Source organism: Cnephaeus nilssonii, assembly GCF_951640355.1.
Source record: "Cnephaeus nilssonii genome assembly, chromosome: X".
Classification (NCBI taxonomy): domain Eukaryota; kingdom Metazoa; phylum Chordata; class Mammalia; order Chiroptera; family Vespertilionidae; genus Cnephaeus; species Cnephaeus nilssonii.
Genome location: NC_137071.1, coordinates 50,146,950 through 50,173,548, shown reverse-complemented (window position 1 = coordinate 50,173,548; position 26,599 = coordinate 50,146,950). Strand labels below are relative to the sequence as shown.

General features: G+C 39.9%; 1 pseudogene across 1 annotated transcript; it reads right to left on the bottom strand.

Annotated features, from left to right (window-relative positions):
* Positions 1 to 15,308: 15,308 nt before the first annotated feature.
* Positions 15,309 to 26,134, bottom strand: LOC307095305 (poly(A) RNA polymerase, mitochondrial-like; annotated as a pseudogene). The gene is made up of 2 exons: positions 26,029 to 26,134; positions 15,309 to 15,835 (listed from the first exon to the last, which is right to left on the bottom strand). The product of its transcript is annotated as a poly(A) RNA polymerase, mitochondrial-like (transcript).
* Between the last annotated feature and the right edge of the window lie 465 nt (positions 26,135 to 26,599).

Here is a 26,599-nt window from a genome sequence, read left to right as displayed (position 1 = left end):
TAACCAGATACAAAAATTCCCAAACCAGGACTCATAGCTTTTAAAAAGAGGAAACAGAGAAAAGAAATATGGAATTTCACCAAACAAAAACAACAGATAAAAACACAAAAGTAAAGAATCAATGGAGGCACAGAGCTACCAGAAAACAAAAGATAAAATGGCTATAATAAATCCTCATACATCATTAATTACCCTAAATGTAAATGGTCTAAATTCACCAATACAGAGGTACAGAGTAGCATAGTGGATCAAAAACCAAAACCCAACTATATATTGCCTACAAGAGACATATCTAAGTGGCAGAGACAAAGATAGATTTAAGGTAAAAGGGTGGAAAATGATTATCCAAGCAAAAAACGCCCACAAAAAGCAGATGTAGCCATACTTATGTCTGACAAAATATATTTAAAGATAATAAGAGACAAAAATGGACACTTTATAATGATAAAGAGGACACTACATCAAGAGAAGTTCCTAGAAATATATAACGTTCCCAGGCTAAATCTTGAAGAATTGGAACATCTAAATAGACTGATCAGCAGTGAGGAAATTGAAACAACCATCAAAAAGCTCCCCAAAAAACAAAAGTCCAGGACCAGATGGCTTCATCAGTGAATTCTACCAAATGTTCAAAGAAGATTCAAAACCTATCCTTAAACTCTTCCAAAAAATTGAAGAAGGGGCAATACTTCCTAACACATTTTAGGCCAATATAGTCCTAATATATCAAAAAATGGCAAGGATAAGACAAAAAAGAAAACTGTAGACAAATATCTCTGATGAATACAGATGAAAAAATCCTAAACAAAATACTAGTAAATCAAATACAACAGTACATCAAAAAAATAATACATCACAATCAAGTGAGGTTCTTTTCAGGGGCACAAGAATGACTCAACATATGCAAATCAATCAATGTAATATACCACATTAACAAAAGAAAGGATAAAAATCATATGACCTTATTAATAGATGCAGAGAAAAGCATTTGATAAGATACATAATCAATTTATGATTAAAATGCTCAATAAAATAGGAATAGAAGAAAAGCACCTCAACATAATAAAGGCCATATATGATAAACCCTCAGATAATATCATACTCAATGATAAAAAACTGAAAGTTTTTCCTCTAATATCAGGAACAAGACAAGGATGTCCACTTTCACCACTCTTATTCAACATAGTTCTGGAAGTACTAGCCAGAGCAATAAGGCAAGAGAAATAAATAAAAGGCATCCAAATAGGGAAGGAAGCAGTAAAATTGTCACTTTTTGCAGATGACATAGAAAACCCTAAAGACTCCACCAAAATCTATTAGAAACAGTAAGCAAATACAGTAAAGTTGCAGGATATAAAATAAATGTACTAAAATCCATTGCCTTCCTGTATACTAATTAACAACAAAACTTCAGAAAAAGAAATGAAGAAAAAAAAATTCCTTTTGCAATTACAACTAAAAGAATAAAATACCTAGGAATAAACTTAACAAAGAAAGTAAAAGTCCTATATACTGAAAATTACAAAATATTATTAAAAGAGATTAAAAAAGACACAACAAAATGGAAAAATATCATGTGTTCATGGATTGGAAAAATCAACATAGTTAAAATGGCCATATTATCCAAAGCAATATACAGTCTTAATGCAATCCCAATGTCATTTAAAAAAATAAATAGAACAAGAAATTATTAAATTTGTATGGAACCACAAAAGATCCTGAATAGCCAAAACAATCCTGAGAAAAAAGAACCAAGCTGGAGGTATCACGCTCCCTGACTTCAAATTAAACTAAAGAGCTACGATAATCAAAACAGCATGGTATTGGCAGAGAAACGGACACACAGATCAATAAAACAGAATAGACAGCCCAGCTATAAAATCACATTTATATGGACGGATAATTTTTGACAAAGGAGCTAGAAACACACAATGGAGTAAAGATATTCTCTTCAATAAATGGTGCTATGTTCAACTTTAATAAGGTGAAAGTGCACTATGAAGATTGTTCACCTTTGCTGCATTTGGGATTTATATGGTTACTTGGCAACATTGTTGAAGAACTACTGGATCTTAATGCAATCCTTCATAAGAATGTATTTTATACTATGTGAAAAAAATAAGACAAATCTTATTACTAGGAAAAGTAAAGACCAATCATCATTACTTTTTTAAAGAATGTGTTTTATAAGAAAACACTCAAATGTGTGCAGCTATTTTCTTATGTTGAAAGACTTTGAAAGTTTTAAACATCAGCAAATAATCAATACTAAAAGTTTTTTTCCACACTGAGATACGTTTTATTCATGTGAATGTTTTTAAAACTTATTCCACACCATCTTTAAAACTTGAGAATATTTTTAATATCTCTGAAAATATTTTGCCAGAATCTTCATGTCATGTACGTATGTATGTGTTATTCCTATATAAAAGAAAGAGGTGACTATGTATTTGTGTTAGTGCTTAGCTGAAAATGTTCATAGAGTTGGCTAATTTATGTTCACTTTCTATTGTACATAGAGTTCTAATATTTTCAGTTCAGTATAATTTAAGTAAATTTACTAACTATTCCCATTTTTTGTTTTTTAAAAATCTGTTTTTGTATGAATTCTAATTGTTTTTCACTACATTATGATTTAAAGAATTACATAAATTGCTTTAGAAATGTTTACAGCTAGTGCTGACCTTATATTTTGAATTCCAACACTTTATATTACTACCGTATTTTCCGGCATATAAGATGACTGGGAGTATAGAAGATTTTCCTGGGTTAAAAAGTAGTCTTATACGCCAGAAAATACAGTACCTCCTTCAATGGTTGGTATGAAATGCCAGCAGATTGTATGAGGTCTTGTTTTTTCTTAGCACCATTTTTTTGGTGTCAATAACCTCACTTGTGGAATATCTTTTTTATTAAAAAAATATATTTTATTGACTTTACAGAGAGGAAGGAAGAGGAATAGAGAGTTAGAAACATCGATGAGAGAGAAACATCGATCAGCTGCCTCCTGCACACTCCCCACCGGGTATGTGCCTGCAACCAAGGTACATGCCCTTGACCGGAATCGAACCTGGGACCCTTGAGTCCGCAGGCCGACGCTCTATCCACTGAGCCAAACCGGTTAGGGCTTGTGGGATATCTTCACAGCTGTATATTTTAGACTGTCTTGAGAATGATTGGGATTTAAATACCACTATTGGTTCCTACATCATCTCATCTTTAATGAGCCCGAGATGCATCTAAGGAAAGATTTTTAGTATCAAATTTCTGTGCAGTAATCCTTCAAGCACTTGAATATAAGTCTAGCATTTACCCAATTAGTGACTACTGATGTGAATCTTAAACAAGCATCTTTATTGGTTTAAAAATATTAAAATGTTATCTTTTAAAATAACTAACTAACTAACTAACTAACTAACTAACTAACTAAGTAAATAAACAGTTCTGGGAAAACTGGAAAGCCACATCCAAAAGAATGAAACTGGATTAGTTTGTCCCCATGTACAAAAATTAATTCAAAATGATCAAAGACCTAAATATAAAACCTAAAACAATAAGTTACATAGAAGAAAATAAAGGTACCAAACTTATGAACCTTGGTCTTAGAAAACATTTTATAGCCCTGACTGGTTTGGCTCAGTGGATAGAGCGTTGGCCTGTGTCCTCTAGGGTCCCGGGTTTGATTCCGGTCAAGGGCATGTACCTTGGTTGCAGGCACATACCCCCAAGGGCATGTACCTTGGTTACAGGCACATACCCAGTAGGGAATGTGCAGGAGGCAGATGATCGATGTTTCTAACTCTCTATCCCCATCCCTTCCTCTCTGTAAAAAAAATCAATAAAATATATTTTAAAAAGAGAAAACATTTTATAAACTTGATCCCAAAGGCAAGGGAAGTAAAGGCAAAAATAAGTGAATGGGACTATATCAAACTAAAAAACTTCTGCACAGCAAAAGAAACTGACCACAAAACAAAGAGGCAGCCAACCAGATGGGAGATGATATTTACAAACAGTAGCTCCGACAAAGGTTTAATTTCCAAAATATATAAAGAACTCATAAAACTCAACACCAGGGGATCAAAGATGGCAACCGGCGGGAAGGTAGGGAGGGAGAGTGTGTGAGAGAGTGAGGGAGCGATAGAGGAGTGTGTGGACATGTGTGGTGTGTGTAAGCGAGAGCTAGGTACAGTTATATCCTACAGGTCTTCCAAGGGCCTGCCAAACCGGGCAGTCTTAGATGGCAAAACCACAACTGCCACTGCATACACTCCAGGGAGGACACTGCCGGCACAGAGACCACACCATCTTGAAGAACAGAACTGCTTGAGACTAGGATCCTAGCCTCGCCACTACCCAATCTGGTCTCAGTCACAAACCGGGACCCAACAGCCACTCGGGTAAAAGACCTGTGACCACAGCTGCAGACCCACGGAAACCATGACCTCAGGCACCCCGGCCACAGATTTCTGTGAGTCACAGAGCCAATCCCCTCCCCGCCGGCCCCGCAGCACTGGCATAGGAACTGCCAGACCCTCTACCCACAAACAGGCCTCCTGCCCACACAGCAGTGGCGGCTCTACCTGAATTTGAGCCTGGGTGTGTGGACATGGGAAGTGTGTTTCCTGCGACCAGACCCCACGCCCACGCAGGGAGGCTGTGCTGAATTTGAGCCTGGGGGTGTGAACTCGGGGAGATTGTTTCCCACTACCAGACCCTGCCCCCAAGTAGGGAGGCTGTGCTGAATTTGAGCCTGGGCACGCAAACTCGGGGAGTTTGTTTCCCACGACCAGACCCTGCACCTAAACAGGGAGACTGCGCTGAATTTGAGCCTGGGTGCATGGACACGGGGAGTTTGTTTCCCGAAGTGCACACCCACGTGACATGACCCCAAGCCCCCACTGGGTGGCAATGCCACCTGACTTTGATTCAGGGCAAGAGCAAATGCAAGGCTGTTTTCCTCAGGGCAGGTGTGGACCTCCTGCCGACACAGTGCGACTATGCAACCTGGTCCCCCAAAAAGACCAGGGACTCTGATTCTCCATGCAAGAGGCAGCTACGAGCACAAGTTACTTGACTCTGTTTCTCACCATGTGTGCCTGGGATCCTTGAATCCCAGTGCATTCACACTAAGAGTCAGTGACTCCAATTCTTGGTGCATGCACACACAGGGACCCTGATTCTTGGCGTGAGACCACACCAAGCAACAGAGACTCTGATACTGTATTCTTGGCATGGACACAGGGGGTCTCTGACTCCTGGCATACGCTAGGGGACTCTGATTTTTGGCACACACCAGTGGGGTCTCTGTTTCAGCATGGTGCAGGCAGGGTCCCTGATTCTAGGTGCGCACATGAGGCCACACTAAGCACCTGTGACTCTGATCCTGGGCAAGTGTGGCTCCCACTAACACATGACAGCAACACGTCTTGTTGTCAGAGCTCTTCAGTGACACTCAGGGGGTGCGAAGCTCCCATTGCACATGGCCCAGGCCCCCAGAACTTGACATTTGAACCTTCTGGTGATAGTCAGTATGGGGAGACAACGAAACAACTCTTAGAGGAAAGAAAAGGAGGAATTGCCAAGAAAGGAAATAAGTGAAACGGAAGCATGCAACATGACAGAAAAAAGAATTCAGATTAATGGTTGTACAGATCATACAATGGATGGACGAGAAAATCAACAACCTATGCAAAAATCGGGAAGAAATGAAAAGTGATATAGCTACAATCAAAAACACCATGGAAGGTTTCAACAGTAGACTAGAAAAAGCAGAGGACCGTTTTAGTGACTTAGAAGATAAAGTACAGAAACAAGCCCAATCTGAACAGCAACTGGAGAAAAAAATTAAAAAGCAGGAGGAGAGCCTAAGGGAGCTTTGGGACAATGCAAAATGAAGTAACATACGTATAATAGGGCTGCCAGAAGGACAAGAGCAGAAAGGTTTAGAAAATCTATTTGAAGAAATAATGACAGAAAACTTCCCTGATATGGAGAAGAAAAAAAGTTACACAAGTACAGAGAGTCCCAAAAAAGATGAATCCCAAAAGACCCACACCAAGACACATCATAATTACAATGGCAAATGTTAACGACAAGGAGAGAATCTTAACATCTGAGAGAGAGAGAGAGAGAGAGAGAGAGAGAGAGAGAGAGAGAGAGATACAAAGGAATTCCCCATCAGATTATCAAATGATTTCTCAACAGAAACACATCAAGCTAGAAGGGAAGGGAAGGAGTTATACGAAGTGATGCAAAACAAAGGACTGAATCCAAGAATACTCTATCCAGCAAGACTATCAATCAAAATTGAAGGGGAAATCAGGAGCTTCTCAGACAAAAAAAGCCTAAGGGAGTTTATTACTACGAAGCCAGAAATGCAAGAAATGCTAAAGGGAATGCTGTAAAAAGAAGAAATAAAAAGGTTAGAAGGAACTAAAAATAGAAATGGCTACAAACAAGTACCTTTCAAAAATAACTTTAAATGTAAATGGAGTAAATGCTCCAATCAAAAGACATCCAGTGGCTGAATGGGTAAAAAAACATGACCCATATATATGCTGTCTACAAGAGACCCACCTCAGAACAAGGGACTCACACAGACTGAAAGTGAAGAGATGGAAAAATATCTTTCAGGCAAATGGAAATGAAAAAAAGGGTGGGGTAGCAATACTTGTATCTGACAAAATAGGCCTCAAAGTGAAGGCCATAACAAGAGATAAAGAAGGCCACTTCATAATACTAAAGGGATTGATACAACAAGAGGATATATCCCTGAAAAACATATATGCACCCAATGCAGGAGCAACCAAATACATATATAAAAAAAAAAAAACTCCTGGAAGATATCAAGGGAGAGATCGACAGCAATACAATCATAGTAGGGGACTTTAATACACCACTGACATCACTGGATAAATACTCTAGACAAAAAAATCAGCAATCCTAAATGACTCACTAGATCAGATGGACTTAATTGACATCTTCAGAACATTTCACCCACCCCAAAGCCACAGAATATATGTTCTTCTCAAGTGCACATGGGACATTTTCAAAAATAGAACACATATTGGGTCACAAGCAAAGTCTCCCCAAATTCAAGAAGATTGAAATCATATAAAGCATCTTCTCAGCCCACAATGGCATAATATTAGAAATCAACTACAATAAAAACAATCCAAAAGTCTCAAACACTTGGAAGCTGAATAGCATGCTATTAAACAATGATTGGGTTACCAAAGAGATCAAAGAAGAAATTAAAAACATCCTGGAAAATAATGACAATAAAGACACAACACTCCAAAATCTATGGGACACAATGAAAGCATTCCTGAGAGGAGGGAAGTTTATAGCTCTTCAGGTCTACCTCAAAAAACAAGAGAAAATGGTGGTAAATCATCTAAATCTACAACTCAAAGAATTAGAAAGAGAGCAACAAGAAAAGCAAAGAGTGAGCAGAAGTAAGGAGATAATAAAGATCAGAGCAGAAAGAAATGACATAGAGACAAAAAAAAATACAAAAGATCAATGAAACTAAGAGCTGGTTCTTTGAAAGGATAAACAAGATTGATGAACCTCTAGCCAGGCTCACCAAGAAGCAAAGAGAGAGGACCGAAATAAACAAAATCAGAAATGAAAGAGGAGAAATAACAACAGACCCCACCAAAATACAAAGGATTGTTAAAAAATACTATGAACAACTCTGTTCCAACAAACTAAACAACCTGGTGGAAATGGATATATACCTAGAAAAATACAAGCTTCCAAAATTCAATCAGAAATATTATAAACATCTCAATAGGCCAATAACTATGGAAGAAATTGAAGCAGTCATCAAAAACCTTCCAGCAAAGAAAAGCCCAGGGCCAGATGACTTCACAGGTGAGTTTTACCAAACATTCAAGGAAGAACTAAAACCTATCCTCCTAAGACTATTCCAAAATATTCAAGAGGAGGTAACACTTCCAAGCTCATTCTATGAAGCCAGCATCACCCTAATACCAAAACCAGATAAAGACAACACAATGAAAGATAATTACAGGCCAATATCCCTCATGAAAATAGATGCCAAAATCCTCAACAAAGTTCTAGCAAATCGGATCCTGTAGTACATCAGAAAGATCATACACCATGATCAAGTAGGATTTATCCCAGGGATACAAGGATGGTACAATATCCGCAATCAATAAACGTGATACATCACATAAACAAATTGAGAGATAAAAATCACATAGTCATATAAATTGTTGCAGAAAAAGCATTTGACAAAATCCAACACCCTTTCTTGATAAAAACTCTCAGCAAGATGGGAATAGAAGGATCGTACCTCAATATAATAAAAGCCGTATATGACAAACCCACAGCCAACATCATACTCAATGGACAAAAACTAAAACCATTTCCCCTAAGAACAGAAACAAGACAGGAATGCCCACTCTGACCACTCCTGTTCAACATAGTACTGGAAGTGCTAGCCATTGCGATCAGACAACAAGAAGAAATAAAAGGCATCCAAATTGGAAAAGAAGAAGTAAAACTGTCATTATTTTTTTTAGATGACATGATATTGTACACAGAAAACCCTAAAGACTCCATCAAAAAATTGTTAGACTTAATAAATGAATTCGACAATGTAGCAGGATACAAAATTAACACCAAGAAATCTATGGCATTTCTATACACCAATAGTGAACTTACAGAAAGAGAGACTAAAAAATAAATCCCATTTACCATCACACCAAAAAAAAATTAAGATATCTGGGAATAAACTTATCGAAGGAGGTAAAAGATCTATATGAGAAAAACTACAGGACACTGAAAAAAGAGATAGAGGAAGACATAAACTGATGGAAGAACATACCGTGTTCATGGTAGAATCAACATAATTAAAATGTCCATACTACCCAAAGCAATCTATAGATTCAATGCACTCCCCATTAAAATAGCAATGGCATATTTCGCTGACAAAGAACAAACTTTTCAAAAGATTCTCTCTTTGTCTTTTGCCCTTGGCATTTTAATTATGATGTGTCTTGGTATGGTCCTGTTAAGATTCCTTTTGTTTGGGGTTCTGTGCGCTTCCTGGACTTGTAAGTCTATTTCTTTCACCAGGTAGGGAAAGTTTTCTGTCATTATTTCTTCTAATAGGTTTTCAATATTTTGCTCTCTCTCTTCTGGCACCCCAATAATTCGGATGTTGGTACGCTTAAAGTTGTCCCAGAGTCTCTTTACACTATCTTAATATTTTTGGATTATCTTTTCTTTTTGTTTTTCTGGTTGCGTGTTTTTTGTTTCCTCATATTTCAGATCATTGGTTTGATTCTTGGGGGTCCTTTGATCTACAGTTGAATTTCTGTATATTCTTTATTTCAGACAGTGTATGCTTAATTTCTAACTGGTCTTTTTCCATTTTTTTTGGCATTCTCATTAAGGTTCTTGAAGGTCTCACTAAGCTCCTCGGAGGTCTCATCAAATTTCTCAGCGGTTTTTAGAAGATTCTTGAGTAACCTTATAAATGTGATTTTGAACTCTATGTCCAGTAGTTGGCTTTCCTCCACTTCTTTCATTCGTGACATGTTTCTTTATCTCTGCATTTTGGCTGCTTCCCTGTGTTGATGGAGTGGCTTAGTGGTAGGTGACCTATAGGGGCCAGTGGCTCAGCCTCCCCAATCACCTGAGGTGGATGCTCTTGGTGCACCCCTTTGTGGGCTGAGTGGAAAGTCTTGGTGTAGTTAATCCTTTATTGCTGTTGGTACACTGGGAGGAATTGACCTCCAGGCCAACTGGCTGTGAGGACCCGCTGTTTCTATAATCGAAGAACTGCTGCGCTGCAGACATGCTTATGGGGCAGGACTTGCTTCAGTGGGGCTTTGGTACTACTGAGTCTGCCTCTTGAATGTGTCACTTATGGATGTGAGGAGTTGAAATCTGGTGTCATCTCACACTGACCACTAGGTACACTGACTTCTGGATCTCCAATGGGGTGCAGGTCAGCTACTGTCTGAGGCCACCCAGCAGGAGCTACAGCGAGAACTACAGTTTTCTCCTCTTTTCTTGGGGTTTGGAGGTTTTGGAGCTGTCTGACCAGAGCTGCAGTTTGTTAGGTTAAGCTGTGATAGGGGAGGCCATTCATAAGCAAAAGCCGCTGCGAGGAGCTTGGGTGGGTTTGTAGATTGTGTGGAGAGGGGTATCAGGGAGTCACTAGGCTAGGGCTTGGCAAACAGCGATGGCTGCCAGTCAGCCATCTCTGTGTATCTGAGTTTCCATGCCTATTGCCCCAGCGCAGTAAGCAATGATTCCTGCGCGCATCTCTTCAAGCAAGCCACCCTCACTTCCCGACCTGATGGCAGACAGTCCAGCTTCTCCCCGTAGGAGTTTGGGTCCCCAGCATCTCCCCAGAAACTGTATTTCAGAGTAATCGGGAGCTTGTCTCCCTTCGGGTTGAAAAAAGCAGCGCCCGCCGCCAGCCTGGTTCATGTGCCTCCGTACCTCAGCTTTTCAGCGCTTGTGCACGTCTCAATGCTCTTTTCTCTTTCCTTCTAGTTGTAGAACTTCCACTCAGCCAGCTTTCCCGTGGTTCTGGGTGATAGACGTTTTGTCTTTTAGTTGTAGTTTTGAAATTGTTGTGTGAGGCAGCAGTTTAGGTGTTTACCTATGCCGCCATCTTGGTTTCCCCTTGCTTACCATTTTCTTCTACCAAGATTCCAAGTGTTGGTGGGCTTCAAAGCTCTGGCTTGATTCTCTCCTCTAACTACATTCTCTCCCTAGGTGAGCCCATTTGGTACCATGGTATCAAATACATTTGTATGCTTATGGCTCCCAAATTTGTATTTCTAGCCCTGATTTCTCTCCTAAGCTCCATTGTATATAACCTGCTATCTTCTTGATATTTCCATTTGTGTAACTAATAAAAATCTCAAAGTTAATGTGGTCAAAACACAACTTTGTTAACCTCAACTTAAATGCCACCTCATGACAAATGCCTTCCCTGACCATATTATCCAAAATAGTTGTCCCAATTACTATCATAATATACTATTGTGTTTTTTTTTAAATAATCTAAAATGATCTTGGGTGTTTACTAATGTGCTGTCTGTTTCCTCACACTAGAATGTAAGCTCCTTAAAGACAGGAACCCTGACTGTTTTGCTTACCATTGTAGTCCCAGCTCCTAGCACAGTACCTATCATATAGAAGATGCTCAATTAATATTTGTGGAATAAATTGTTCACTGAAAAGGAGAAGTTAGAAATATAGGCTAGAGAGGGGATAAGAAAGTGTGCACATACAGATGGGATTGTGGATTTGTTTTTAGGAAGGTAAGGGACATTCCTGTCTGCTGGAAAGGTAGCAGGAAGTCAAGGGTGGGGATGGAGGCTAATGGAGGGTTTTGAGTCTGAGGAAAGTAGAGGTTTGAAGTCATGAGCAGGAAAGAGAGTTCATTGTGGAAATAGAGAAAGATGTTTTAAAAATAAATTTGTGCTTAGATTTTATTTTTTTTATTTAAAAAAATTCTTTATTGTTTAAAGTCTTACATAAGTCTCCTTGCCCCCCCCCCATTGACCTCTCCCCAGCCGCCCCTACCCTGCAGCACATGCTCTCGCCCCTATACTGTCTGTGTCCATTGGTTATGCTCATATGCATGCATACAAGTCCTTTGGCTGATCTCTTATCCCCTCACCCCCAACTTCCCTCATAGGTTGTACAGTCTGTTCAATACTTCTCTGTCTCTGGATATGTTTTTGTTCATCAGTTTATGCTGTTCATTATATTCCACAAATGAGTGAGATCATGTGATATTTATCTTTCTCTCACTGGCTGATTTCGCTTAGCATAATGCTCTACAGGTCCATCCATGCTGTTGCAAATGGTAAGAATTCCTTCTTTTTTACAGCAGTGTAGTATTCCATTGTGTAGATATACCACAGTTTTCTATTCCACTCATCTGCTGATGGGCACTTGGGTTGTTTCTAAATCTTGGCTATTGTACATTGTTCTGCTATGAACATAGGGGTGCATATACCCTTTCTGATTGGTATTTCTGTTTTCTTGGGATATATTCCTAGAAGTGGAATATATCCACTTTTACTGGGTTAAATGGAAGTTCCATTTTTAATTTTTCAGAAAATGTCATACTGTTTTCCACAGTGGCTGCACTAGTCTGCATTCCCACCAGCAGTGCAGGAGGGTTCCTTTTTCTCCACATCCTCACCAGCACTTGTCCTTTGTTGATTTGTTGATGATAGCCATTCTGACAGGTGTGAGATGGTACCTAATTGTTGTTTTGATTTGTATCTTTTGGATGATTAGTGGCTTTGAGCATATTTTCATGTGTCTCTTGGCCTTTTGTATGTCCTTTTTTTGAAAAGTATCTATATAGGTCTTTTGCCCATTTTTTTTGATTGGGTTGTTTATCTTCCTTTTGCTAAGTTGTATGAGTTCCCTATAAATTTTGGAGACTAAACCCTTATTAGAGATAACATTGGCAAATGCAGTGGCCTTTTTTGTTGTTTTGTTGATGGTTTCTTTTGTTGTGCAGAAGCTTTTTATTTTGATGTAGTCCCAGTTATTTTCTCCATAGTTTCCATGTCTGCTCTTTTGCTGCCTATAGCTTCTTCTAATATTTTTATGGTTTCCCATCTTATGTTTAAGTCCTTTATCCATTTTGAGTTTATTTTTGTGTATGGTGTAAGTTGGTGGTCTAGTTTCATTTTTTTGCATGTATTTGTCCTATTTTCCCAACACCATTTATTGAAGAGACTGTCTTGGCTCCATTGTATGTTCATGCCTCCTTTGTCAAATATTTATTGAGCATAGTGGTTCGGGTTGATTTCTGGTTTCTCTATTCCATTCCATTGATCTATATGTCTGTTCTTGTGCCAGTACCAGGCAGTTTTGAGGACAGTGGCTTCGTAGTATAGTTTGATAGCTGGTATTGTGATCCCCCCAACTTTGCTCTTCTTTCTCAAGATTGCTGCAGCTATTCTGGGTCTTTTTTATTCCAGATGAATTTTTGGAGAGTTTGTTCTAAGTCTTTAAAATATGCGATTGGTATTTTAATGGGGATTGTGTTGAATTTATAGATAGCTTTGGGTAGTACGGACATTTTAATGATGTTGATTCTACCAATGTATGAACATTGTATATTCTTCCATTTATTTATGTCTTCCTATATATCTTTTTTCAGCATCCTGTAATTTTTCTGAGTACAGCTCCATTACCTCCTTGGTTAAGTTTATTCCTAGGTATCTTAATTTTTTATTGCAATGGTAAATGCAATTGTTTTTTTTTTTTTTTTAGTTTCTCTTTCTGTGAGTTCATTATTGGTATATAAAAAAGCCATAGATTTCTGGGTGTTAATTTTGTATCCTGCTGCATTACCAAATTCATTTATTAATTCTTGTAGTTTTTTGATGGAGTCTTTAGAGTTTTCTATGTACAATATCATGTCAACTGTGAATAATGGCAATTTTACTTCTTCTTTTCCAATTTGGATGCCTTTTATTTCTTCTACTTGTCTGATCACTATGGCTAGCATTTCCAGTACTATGTTGAACAAGAGTGGTGAGTGTGGGCATCCCTATCTTGTTCCTGTTCTTAGGGGAAATGGGTTTAGTTTATGCCCATTGAGTTTGATGTTGGCTTTAGGTTTGTCATATAAGGCTTTTATTATATTGAGGTATGATCCATCTATTCCCACTTTGCTGAGTGTTTTTATATGCTTTTAAAACTTTTTAAGTCTTAATACAGATTTCTAGCCAAACAAAATAAACCTATTAATTAAACAACAAATGAAAAATGGCTTTTAAAGACAACATTTCTATAAAAAAATACTAATACTTATTTGTTGTTTCAGATGTTGGCTATGCATAGAACTTATTTGCTTCATAACAATTCTGTTGGAGTTTCCCAAAATATCCCAAGCAGAGCTCATTATAGTTTTTGACTGAAAATTTACATGGGAAACTAATTTGAAAACTAATACACACTCTAAGTCTGAATTTTGAATAGCCAAGAATAGTCACATACCATGAACACAAAAAAGAAATGGCTAAAGAATCCAGTACTACATGCAAGACTCTTGATGTAACACCCTATGTAACTCATCCAATCTTCACAAGCTGTAAGGTAGGCACCATTAGCATCACCATCCTATATAATAAAACACTAATATGCAAATTGACCGAATGGCAGAACAACCGGTCACTATGACGTGCACTGACCACCAGGGGCAGATGCTCAATGCAGGAGCTGCCCCCTGGTGGTCAGTGCACTCCCACAGGGGGAGTGCCTCTCAGCCAGAAACCAGGCTCATGGCTGACATGCACAGCAGCGGTGGCGGGAGCCTCTCCTGCCTCTGCAGCAGCACTAAGGACCCTGAGGGGGATGTCCACCTATTGGCTTAGCCCCACTCCCTGCGAGAAGGCACAGGCTGGGCTGAGGGACCACCCCTCCCCCACCCAGTGCATGAATGTCGTGCACCAGGCCTCTAGTTTACAGATGAAACAACTGGGGGCCCAGAGAGCCTGAATAATTTACCAGGAAGCCAGTCTAGCTCAAGTGTGTGTTTTCAAGCACTACACTTTTTGCTTCTTAAAATGGAAGTTACTCCCCAGGAAATGTAATGAAATTATATTTTAATACACATCTATTTCCTTAAGGAAGAAAGAGTTCTCAAAACAGAACTGAAGAAATACTACAAATATTACATATTAATAGAAACAGGGTTTTCTTTTTTAAAAATAGGAAAAATAACTAAATAATATTTAAAATACAATGTACTGATATGGCATAAAATACCCTGAACATAGTGACTGACGTGTCTGTATCCATCTTTTAAAAACATGAACATTTTTCAAAATCATTACCAACCTGTTTTAATTTATATAAGAGCACTTTGCTTAAAGAATGCAAAAGTATATACTAATGAGTACTACCAAAATTTGAAGCTTTATTTTACTCATTGAATGTATATGTACATACCAGGGACTGACATGGATATAAACAATGGTGTGATTCTAAAACTAATTATTACCATTTGCTCTGTACAGTTCATCTATTAAAGTACATTCCAATCTTTTTTCATCTGCTCCTCCTTGTGGCTGCTGTTTTAATAAACTGCCACTGGGTAGCAGCCTGAAAATGTCCCAGAACTTCAGACCAGGGAAAGGGCCCAGCAAGAAGATGGAAGATCAAGAAGAGACATCACATGAAAGTTGAGCTCTGTGAAAATTCCACACCAGTTCTCCCAGGCAGTCCAAAGATCATTTTATAAAATAAAACCAGTTCGTGAAGCAAAGCAGTACCCATTATGCCTGTGTACTAACTGTTCTTTTCCCATTGGTGTTTGTGGAATTTTCTGGACTGCTTTTTATGGATTCCAACAAGTTTTTAATTCTCTCACTTGCAGGCTTCTTCCTTTTCTTCTTGTCATGAGACATACTCTTTGCTATGGAAGGTAGCAGCAAGGTTGCCAGCCCCCATGGCTGATTACTTGATGGGGAAGGGTGATCTTTATCTTCCTGATGTAAAATCCAGGCACTTTCTCTGGCCAGATCTACAAATTTTTGCAGCTGGCTTTGACTTACATTTTTACTGATGTTGAGAGAAGTTTCAAAAGGATTCTGAATGTGCAATGGAGAAGGTTCAGGTTTGTTCTTTCTCTTCCCTGTTGAATATTTATGGAATTTTTATTGAAAGCTAAATTTCCAAAAAAATTCAAAAAATTCCTTCAGTAGTAATTCTAATGTTTCTGTGTTTTTTGAAGGTTTAATTCTATTCAAGTCACAAATAAATGTACAGTTGTGGCCTTCTATTATACATTTATCTTCTGAATCTGCTAGGTTTTTTTTCCATTTTTTATTAAGGTATTATATGTGTACATATCTTACCATAGGCTCCCCCTCACCCCACTCCCATACATGCCCTCACCCCCCAGTGTTTTGCGTGCATTGGTCATGCTTATATGCATGCATACAAGTACTTCGGTTGATCTCTTATCTCCTCCACCTCTCCCTAAACTTCCCGCTGTAATTTGACAGTCTGTTTGATGCTTTACTGTCTCTGTATCTATCTTTTTGTTCATCAGTTTATAATGTTCTTTATTATCCATAAATGAGTGAGATCATGTGGTACTTTTCTTTTTTTAAAAATTTCTTTATTGATTAAGGTGTCACATATTTGTCCTCATCCCCCCATTCCCATCCCACACCCCTCCCCACGGATTCCCCCACCCTCCTGTTGTCCTTAACCATTGGTTAGGCTTTTATGCATGCACACAAGTCCTTTGGTTGATCTCTCCCCACTACCCCCACCCTCCCCTACCCTCCCTCTGAGGCCCGACAGTCCGATTGATGCCTCCTTGTTTCTGGGTCTGTTCTTGTTCCTCAGTCTATGTTGTTCATCATTTCCCCTAGATGAGTGAGATCATGTGTTACTAGAAATATACTTATAAGAACCGAATGTGAGACGAGCAATAATAGTTATGCTGACAGGCAAATGAATCAGTCTGTAGTGAGTTTCTTTTTGGACCAACAGTTCTTTTGAGACCCAATTTCAATGTCTACCATTTCCTTATGTGTACATGTCAACACTGACTTTTCAGTTCTGGATGGTGGACAAATGGTGGTAATGCAGTTCCAACTCCCTCTGGTTTGGTCTCGCCTGGACCCAGGAGCGCGGCCTCACCCGGACTCAGGGACGCGCAGCCTCACCCGGACCCGGGACCCAGCATCACCCGGGCCTGGGGGCGTGCGGCTTCACCCGGGCCTGGGACCCAGCCTCACCCGGACCCAGGGGCACGCGGCCTCACCCGGACCCGGGGACGTGCGTCCTCACCCGATCCCAGGGGCGCGCGGCCTCACCCAGACCCTGTGGGGTCGGTTGTTACTTCACCTCTTTCATTTCTGATTTTATTTGGGTCCTCTCTCTTTGTTTCTTGGTGAGCCTGGCTAGAGGTTCATCAATTTTGTTTATCCTTTCAAATAATCAGCTCTTGGTTTTGTTGATCTTTTGTATTGGTTTTTTTTTTATTCTCTGTGTCATTTATTTCTACTCTGATATATTTTTTAAAGCTTTTGTTTATATTTTATTTTATTTTTCCCCAATTTATTTTATTGATTAAGGTATTACATGTGTAAATATCTTCCATTGCCCCCCCCATCCCACTCCCATACATGCCCTCACCCCCCAGTGTCTTGCGTCCATTGGTAATGCTTATATGGATGCATACAAGTCTTTCAGTTGATCTCTTATCTCCCACCCCCCAACCTTCCCTCTGTAATTTGACAGTCTGTTTGATGCTTTACTGCCTCTGTATCTATCTTTTTGTTCATCACGTTATAATATTCTTTATTTTCCATAAATGAGTGAGATCATGTGGTATTTTTCTGTCATTGCCTGGCTTATTTCACTTAGCATAATGTTCTCCAATTCCATCCATGCTGCTGCAAATGGTAAGAATTCCTTCTTTATTACCACAGCGTAGTATTCCATTCTGTAGATGTACCATAGTTTTCTGATCCAGTCATCTGCTGATGGGCACATAGGCTGTTTCCAAATCTTAACTATTGTAAATTGTGCTGCTAAGAACATAGGGGTGCATATGTCCTTTCTGTTTAGTGTTTCTAGTTCCTTGGGATATATTCCTAGAAGTGGGATTACTGGGTCAAATGGGAGTTCCATTTTTAGTTTTTTGAGGAAACTCCATACTGTTCTCCACAGTGGCTGCATCAGTCTGCATTCCCACCAGCAGTGCACAAGGGTTCCTTTTTCTCTGTACCCTCGCCAGCACTTGTCGTTTGTTCATTTGTTGATGTTTGCCATTCTGACAGGTGTGAGATGCTACCGCATTGTCGTTTTGATTTGCATCTCTCGGATAATTAGTGACTTTGAGCATGTTTTCATATGTCTCTTAGCCTTCCTTCTGTCTTCTTTTGAAAAGGTTCTATTTAGGTCCATTGCCCATTTTTTATTGGATCATTTATCTTCCTTTTAAGTTGTATGAATTCCCTGTAGATGTTGGAGATTAAACCCTTATCGGAGATAACATTGGCAAGTATGTTCTCCCATACAGTGGACTTTCTTGTTGTCTTGTGGATGGTTTCTTTTGCTGTGCAAAAGCTTTTTATTTTGATGTAGTCCCATTTGTTTATTTTCTCTTTAGCTTCCATTGCCCTAGGAGCAGTATCAGTGAAGAAATTGCTTCAGCATATGTCTGAGATTTCTCTGCCTGTGGATTCCCCTAGTATTTTTATGGTTTCCCATCTTATGTTTAAGTCCTTCATCTATTTTGAGTTTATTTTTGTGTATGGTGTAAGTTGGTGATCTAGTTTCATTTTTTTGCATGTGTCTGTCCAATTTTCCCAACACCATTTATTGAAGAGACTGTCTTGACTCTATTGTATGTTCATGCCTCCTTTGTCAAATATTAATTGACCACAGTGGTTTGGGTCGATAGCTGGGTTCTCTATTCCATTCCATTGGTCTATATGCCTGTTCTTATGCCAGTACCAGGCTGTTTTGAGAACAGTGGCCTTGTAATAGAGCTTGAAATCTGGTATTGAGATCCCTCCTACTTTGTTATTCTTTCTCAGGATTGCTGCAGCTATTCTGGGTCATTTTTTATTCCAGATGAATTTTTGGAGAGTTCTTTCTAGGTCTGTGAAATATGCCGTTGGTATTTTAATGGGGAGTGCATTGAATCTATAGATTTCTTTGGGTAGTATGGACATTTTAATGATGTTGATTCTACCAATCCATCTATTTATGTCTTTCTTTATCTCTTTTTTCAATGTCCTGTAGTTTTCTGTGTAGAGGTCTTTTACCTTCTTAGTTAAGTTTATTCCTAGGTATCTTAATTTTTTTTGGTGCGATGGTAAATGGGATTGTTTTCTTAGTCTCTCTTTCTGTAAGTTCACTGTTGGTATATAGAAATGCCATAGATTTCTTGGCATTGATTTTGTTTCCTGCTACATTGCCGAATTCATTTATTAAGTCTAATAATTTTTTATGGAGTCTTTAGGGTTTTCTATGTAGAGTATCATGTCATTTGCAAATAATGAAAATTTTACTTTTTCTTTTCCAATTTGGATGCCCTTTATTTCTTCTTCTTTTCTGATGGCTGTGGCTAGCACTTCCAGTACTGTGGTTGAATAGGAGTGGTGAAAGCGGGCATCCCTGTCTTGTCCCTGTTTTTAGGGGAAATGGTTTTATTTTTTTCCCATTGAGTATGATGTTGGCTGTGGGTTTGTCATATATGGCTTTTATTATGTTGAGTTATGATCCTTCTATTCCCACCTTGCTGAAAGTTTTTATCAAGAAAGGGTGTTGGATTTTGCCAAATGCTTTTTCTGCATCAATTGATATGACTATGCGATTTTTATTTCTCAGTTTGTTTATGTGATGTATTACGTTTATTGATTTGTGGATATTGTACCATCCTTACATCCCTAGGATAAATCCTCCTTGGTCATGGTGTATGATCTTTCTGATGTACTGCTGGATCCGATTTGCTAGAATTTTGTTGAGGATTTTGGCATTTATGTTCATGAGGGATATTGGCCTATAACTCTCTTTCATTGTGTTGTCTTTATCTGGTTTTGGTATTGGGGTGATGCTGGCTTCATAGAATGAGCTTGGAAGTGTTCCTTCCTCTTGCATTTTTTGGAATAGTCTAAGGAAGATAGGTTTTAGTTCTTCCTTGAATGTTTGGTAAAACTCCCCTGTGAAGCTGTCTGGCCCCGGGCTTTTTTTTTTTTTTTTCTGAAAGCTTTTTAATGACGGCTTCAATTTCGTTCATAGTTTTTTGCCTATTGAGATTTTTAGTCTTCCTGATTGAGTTTTGGAAGGTTGTATTTTTCTAGGAATATGTTCATTTCCTTCTGGTTGTCCAGTTTTTTGGAATAGAGTTGTTCCTAATATTTTTTAACAATCCTCTGTATTTCGGTGGGGTCTGTTGTTATTTCTCCTCTTTCATTTCTTATTTTGTTTATTTGGGTCCTCTCTCTTTGCTTTTTGGTGAGCCTGGCGAGAGGTTCATCAATCTTGTTTATCCTTTCAAAGAACCAACTCTTGGTTTTGTTGATCGTTTGTATTGTTTTTTTGGTCTCTATGTCATTTATCTCCGCTCTGATCTTTATTATTTCCCTCCTTCTGCTTACACTGGGCTTTCCTTGTTGCTCTCTTTCTAACGCTTTGAGTTGTAGCATTAGATAATTTATTACCATTGTTTCTTGTTTTTTTTGCAGTAGGCTTGTAGAGCTATGACGTTCCCTCTCAAGACTGCTTTCACTGTGTCCCATAGATTTTGGATTGTTGTGTTTTCATTTTCGTTTGTTGCCATGATGTTTTTTGTTTCTTCCTTGATCTCTCTGGTAACCCAGTCATTGTTTAATAGCATTCTATTTAGTCTCCAGGTGTTTAATTTCTTTGGATTGTTTTTATTGTAGTTGATTTCCAGTCTTATGCCACTATGATCTGAGAACATGCTTGATATGATTTCTATCTTCTTGAATTTGAAGAGACTTTGCCTGTGTCCTAATATGTTGTCTATCCTTGAAAATGTTTGGTTGACACTGGAGAAGAATGTATATTCTGTAGCTTTGGGGTGAAATGTTCTAAAGATATCAATTAAGTCCATCTGATCTAATGTGTCATTTAGGGTTGCTGTTTCTTTGCTGATTTTTTGTTCAATTGATTTATTCAATGGTGTCTGTGGGGTATTATAGTCCCCTACTATGATTGTATTGCTATAGATCTCTCCCTTGATATCTTCCAGAAGTTGTTTTGTGTATTTGGGTGCTCCTGTATTGGGTGCATATATGTTTACCAGAGTTATATCTTCTTGTTGAATTGCTCCCTTTAGTATTATGTAGTAGCCTTCCTTATCTCTAGTTATGGCCTTTACTTTTTGTCTATTTTATCGGATATAAGTATCGCAACCCCAGCTTTTTTCTCATTTCCATTTGCCTGAAAAATATTTTTCAATCCCTTCACTCTCAGTGTGTGTGAATCCTTTGTTCTGAGATGGGTCTTTTGCAGACAGCAAATATATGGGTCATGTTTTCTTATCCTTTCAGCTACCCTATGTCTTTTGATTGGTGCATTTAATCCATTTACATTTAATGTTATTATTGATAAGTATATGTTTGTTGTCATATTTTTCCTTAATGTTTGTGTTTCTTCTTGCCTTTCTCCTTCTTTTTTTCAGCAGTCCCTTTAGCATTTCTTGCATTGCTGGCTTGGTAGTGATCAATTCTCTTAGCCCCCTTTTGTCTGTGAAGGTCCTGATTCCACCCTAAATTTTGAATGGTAGCCTTGCTGGGTATAGTATTCTTGGGTTCAGTCCCTTGCTTTGCATCACTTTGTAAATTTCATTCCATTCCCTTCTGGCCTGGAGTGTTTCTGTTGAGAAATCCATTGATATTCTAATAGGAGAACCCTTGTAGGTAACTTTCTCTCTCTCTCTGGCAGCCTTTAAGATTCTTACTTTGTCGTTGGTGTTTGCCAATTTAATTATGATGTGTCTTGGTGTTGGAATTTTAGGGTTCATCTTGTTTGGGACTCTATGTGCTTCTTGGACTTGCATGGTTTTTTTCTTGCCAATATCAGGGAAATTTTCTGTCATTATTTCTTCAAACAGGTTTTCTATTCCTTGCTTCCTTTCCTCTCCTTCTGGTACCCCTATTATGCGAATGTTCTTTCATTTTGTGTTGTCCCAAAGCTCCCTTACGCTCTCCTCTTGCTTTTTAAGTCTTTTTTCCAGTTGTTGCTGTGTTTGTGTGTTTTTTCCTACCTTGTCTTCTAATTTGCTGATGCGGTCCTCAGCCTCTTCTAGTCTACTGTTTAAGCCTTCCATTGTGTTCTTTATTGCAGCTATGTCATTCTTCATCTCCTCTTCATTCCTTTACATGTTGGCGACATTCTCATTCAGCTCCTTATAATTCTCATTGAGTTGTGTGTATTTGTCATCCAGCCATTTAAGCATTCTTATAACCATTACTCTAAATTCTTTCTCAGGTATGTTGCTAGCCTCAATTTCATTTAACTCCCTTTCTGGTGATTCCTCTTTTTCTTTCCTTTGGGGATTGCTTTTTTTGTCTTCCCATGTTTTCTTGTAATGTTTTAATTGTAGATCCAATTGCTTTGCTACCTAGGTTCTTTTGGGGATGGTGCTACTGGTGTGATTTCTCAGGTCTCCTGGGCTTGGTAATCTAGTGTAACTCCCTCCTTGAGCTATTTGGGTTCTCTTGATGTAGGCCTGTGAGCTGGAGTGGCACAACTGTGGTCTCTAGAGGTCAGCACCCAATTTTTGCTGTCTTGTGCTCTTGATTGAAATCATACGTGCCCAGAGGGGACTCACAGTGGCACCCAGGAACTGTCTGTTGGGGTGATGGGTCTCATGGGGCCTGCACTCTGGAAAGGCGTGACTGTGGTGTCCAGAGTTCTGTAGTTGTGGGGTGGGCAGACTCAGCTTTTGCTGCTGCACCTGTGGTGGATAGGCACTCGCTCCCAGTGGCGGCTCACAGGGGCACCCGCTGTACATTTGCCAGCAAGGCACACTGAAGCACTCTGAAGGGCCCTGGCAGTGTAGCTGTGTAGTTGAGACGTCTGTGGGCAGGTATCCAGGATGAGTGAATTTTGAATTTCTACTGCCCGGGGGCAGAGGGTGGTGGTGGAGTGTGTCCCTGTTTGTCCAAGATCACACCCAGGGAGAGCTCACAGTGTCTCCCAGGAGCGCCCTGTGGATAGATGGGCTCAGGGTGCCTGCCTGTTGGAAATGTGCATCTATGGAGGTATGTTTGCTGACTCAGAGCTCTGACACACTTTGAGGTGCCCTGGCACTGAAGTTGAGCAGCTGGGGTGGCTGTGGGCAGTTATTTAGGAAGAGGGAATTCATAATTTTTACTGTGGGGCAGTGTGCCTTTGTCTGTGCAGAATCACACCCAGAAGAGTCTCACAGCTGCTCCCCTGAGTGCGCTGTGGATAGATGGGCTCAGGGGGCCTGCTCGTTGGAAATGCGTGAGCGTGGAGGTGCCTTTGCCTGCGCAGAGCTCTGATGCACTCTGAGGGGCCCTGGCACTGAAGTTGCACAGCTTGGGTGTCCGTGGGCAGTTATTCAGGAAGAGGGAGTTCAGAATTTCTACTGCGGGGCAGAGTGCCCTTTTCTGTACAAAATCACATCCGCGGGGGCTCCCAGTGGCTCCCAGGTGCTGCCTATGGAGTGGTGAGCCCTGGATGCCTGTGCGTGCTGGAAATGCATGAATGTGATGTCCTGAGTTCTGCTGCTGGGGAGGAGGAGGTTGTACTTACTGCTGCCGGAGCAGTACTCCTTTGGAGGTGAAGGTCCCAGAGTCTGCGGGTCTGCATGTGGGGCAGCAGGTTTTTGGCTGGAGTGGCTGCTGGTTCGCAGGGCAGTTCCAAGGCCTGTCTGGTTGGAAGTGCTGATGAGTTCCTAAAAAAGGCCATTCTCCCCTTCAAGATGGTGTGGGCTCCATGCCCAAGTCCCATAGTCTGGGGCAGTGCCTGCAGCAGTGGTAGTCTCTCCCTGTCCAAGAGAGCCTGGTCTGCCAGCCCCTGCTGCTCCTACGGGGATATAACTGTTCCTCACTCACATACTCACCACACAAATCTACACACTCTCCTTTCATCCCCTCACTCCCTAACTTCCTCTCCCTCACCTCTGTCCTGCCAGCCACCATCTTAATCCTCCTGCTCTGATCTTTATTATCTCCTTCCTTCTGCTCACTATGGGTGTTTCTTATTGCTCTCTTTCTAATTCTTTAAGTTGCAGGGTTTGATAATTTATTACCTTTTTTTTTTTGAGGTAGGCGTATAGAACTATAAACTTCCCTCTCAGGACTGCTTTGACTGTGTCCCATAGATTTTGGATGTTATGTTTTCATTGTAATTTGTTTTCAGGATATTTTAAATTTCTTCTTTGATGTCTTTGGTAACCCAATGATTGTTTAATAGCATGCTATTCAGCCTCCAAGTGTTTGATTTTTTTTATTGTTTTTATTGTAGTTTATTTCTAATATTATGCCATTGTGGTCTGAGAAGATGCTTGGTATGATTTCAATCTTCTTGAATTTGGAGAGACTTTGCTTGTGACCCAATATGTGGTCTATCTTTGAAAATGTCCTATGTGCACTTGAGAAAAATGTATATTCAGTATCTTTGAGTTGAAATGTTCTGAAAATGTCAAGTCCATCTGATCTAGTGAGTCATTTAAGATTGCTGTTTCTTTGCTGAAGTTTTTTTCCAGAGGATTTATCCAGTGATGTCACTGGGGTATTAAAATTCCCCTACTATGATTGTACTGTTATTGATCTCCCCCTTGATTTTTTCCAGAATTTTTTTTTAAAAATATATTTGGGTGCCCCTGTATTGGGTGCATATATGTTTACCAGAATTATATCTTCTTGTTGTATTGATCCCTTTAGTATTATAAAGTGGCCTTCCTTATCTCTTGTTATGGCTTTCACTTTTGAGGTCTATTTTGTCCCATATAAGTATTGCTGCCACAGCCTTTTTTTTTCATTTCCATTTGCCTGAAAGATATTTTTCTATCCCTTCACTCTCAGTCTGTGTGTGTCCCTTGTTCTGAGGTGGGTCTCCTGCAGACAGCATATATATGGGTTATGGGTTATGTTTTCTTATCCATTCAGCCACTCGATGTTTTTGATTGGAGCATTCAGTCCATTTACATTCAATATTATTATTGATAGGTACTTGTTTGTAGCCATTTTTATTTTTTTGTGCCTGCGTTCCTTCTTCCCTTTTTATTTCTTCTTTTTTTACCACAGTCCCTTTAGCATTTTTTGCATTGCTGGCTTGGTAGTGATAAACTCCATTAGGCTTTTTAAAAAATATATATTTTATTGATTTTTTACAGAGAGGAAGAGAGAGGGATAGAGAGTTAGAAACATCGATGAGAGAGAAACATCGATCAGCTGCCTCTTGCACACCACCTACTGGGGATGTGCCCGCAACCAAGGTACATGCCCTTGACCAGAATCGAACCTGGGTCCCCTGAGTCCACAGGCCAACGCTCTATCCACTGAGCCAAACCGGTTTTGGCAGGCATTTTTTTTTTTTTTTTTTGGTCGGTGAAGCTCCTGATTTCCACTTCAATTTTGAATGATAACCTTGATGGATAAAGTATTCTTGGACTCAGTCCCTGACCTGCATAACTTTGTATACTTCCTTCCATTCCTTTCTAGCCTGATGTGTTTCTGTTGAGAAATAATTTGATAATCTATTGGGAGATCCCTTGTAGGTAACTTTCTGTCTCTATCTTGCAGCCTTTAAGATTCTCTCTTTGTCATTAATGTTTACCATTGTAATTACAATGTGTCTTGGTGTGGGTCCTTTTGGGTTCATCTTGTTTGGGACTCTCTGTGCTTGTGTGAATTTCTTCTTCCCCAAATCAGGGAAGTTTTCTGACATTATTTCTTCAAGTAGGTTTTCTAACCCTTGCTCGTCTTCTTGTTGTTCTAGCATCCCTATTTTATGTATGTTGTGTTGTTTCATGTTGTCCCAAAGCACTCTTAGGTTATCCTCCTGCCTTTTATTTTTTTTCTCCATTTGCAGTTCATATTGGATGTGTTTTGCTGCCCTGTCTTCTAATTCATTAATTTGATCCTCTGCCTCTTCTAGTCTACTGTTGAAACCTTCTATAGTCTTTTTTTTATTGTAGTTATATCACTCTTTATTTCCTCTTGATTCTTACATAAGTTGTTGATTTTCACATCCATCTGAGTTATGAACTGTATGACCCTTATTCTGAATCCTTTTCCTGACAAATTGCATCCCTCCATTTCATTTAGTTCCTTTTCTGGTGATTCCTCTTTTTCTTTCCTTTGGGGGTTGTTTCTTTGTCTCTTCATTTTTGCTCTCACCAAAGGATCTAGGTGTCGAGTCATACTGGGCCTGTGACTGCAGTGGTGGGCTTGGCGGCAGATCACATAGTTACCAGGCCTGGGGTTGATGCATTGGGCTTGGCAGCAATTTGCATGGTTGCGGCACCTGGGGTTGCTGCATGAGGCACCTGGTGTTGCTGCATAGGGCTTGGCTGCTCATACTCATTTGCAGTGCCTGGGGTTGCTGTGTCGGGCTTGGTGGCAGCTAGCATCAGGGGTTGCTGCGTGAGGCACCTGGGGTGCTGCGTAAGGCTTGGCTGCTTATGCTCAGTTGCAGCGCGTGGATTTGCCGAGTCAGACTTGGTGGTGGCTAACACAGTTGTGGGGTCCAGGGTTGCTGCGTAAGGCTTGGCTCTTCGTGCATAGAAGGGGCACCTGGGGTTGCTGCATGAGGCTTGGTTCCCAGTGTTGCTGCATAAGGCTTGGCTGTTTGCATGTGGTCGAGGTACCTGGGGCTAAACTGTCTGGCTTGTGAGAGGGGAGCATGCTCCAGAACTCACAGGAGCCCATAGCTGGGGAGGCAGGAGTCTCAGTGTTTGTGGGTCCACAGCCAAGGCAGCAGGTCCCTGGCTGGAGTGGCTGTAGGGACCCCAATGGTGTCTGGGAGCACCCTGGGTGGAGGTGAGGCAGGGCTCCCAGTCACAGAAGCTCTCTCCTTCAAGATGGTGCAGCTTCTG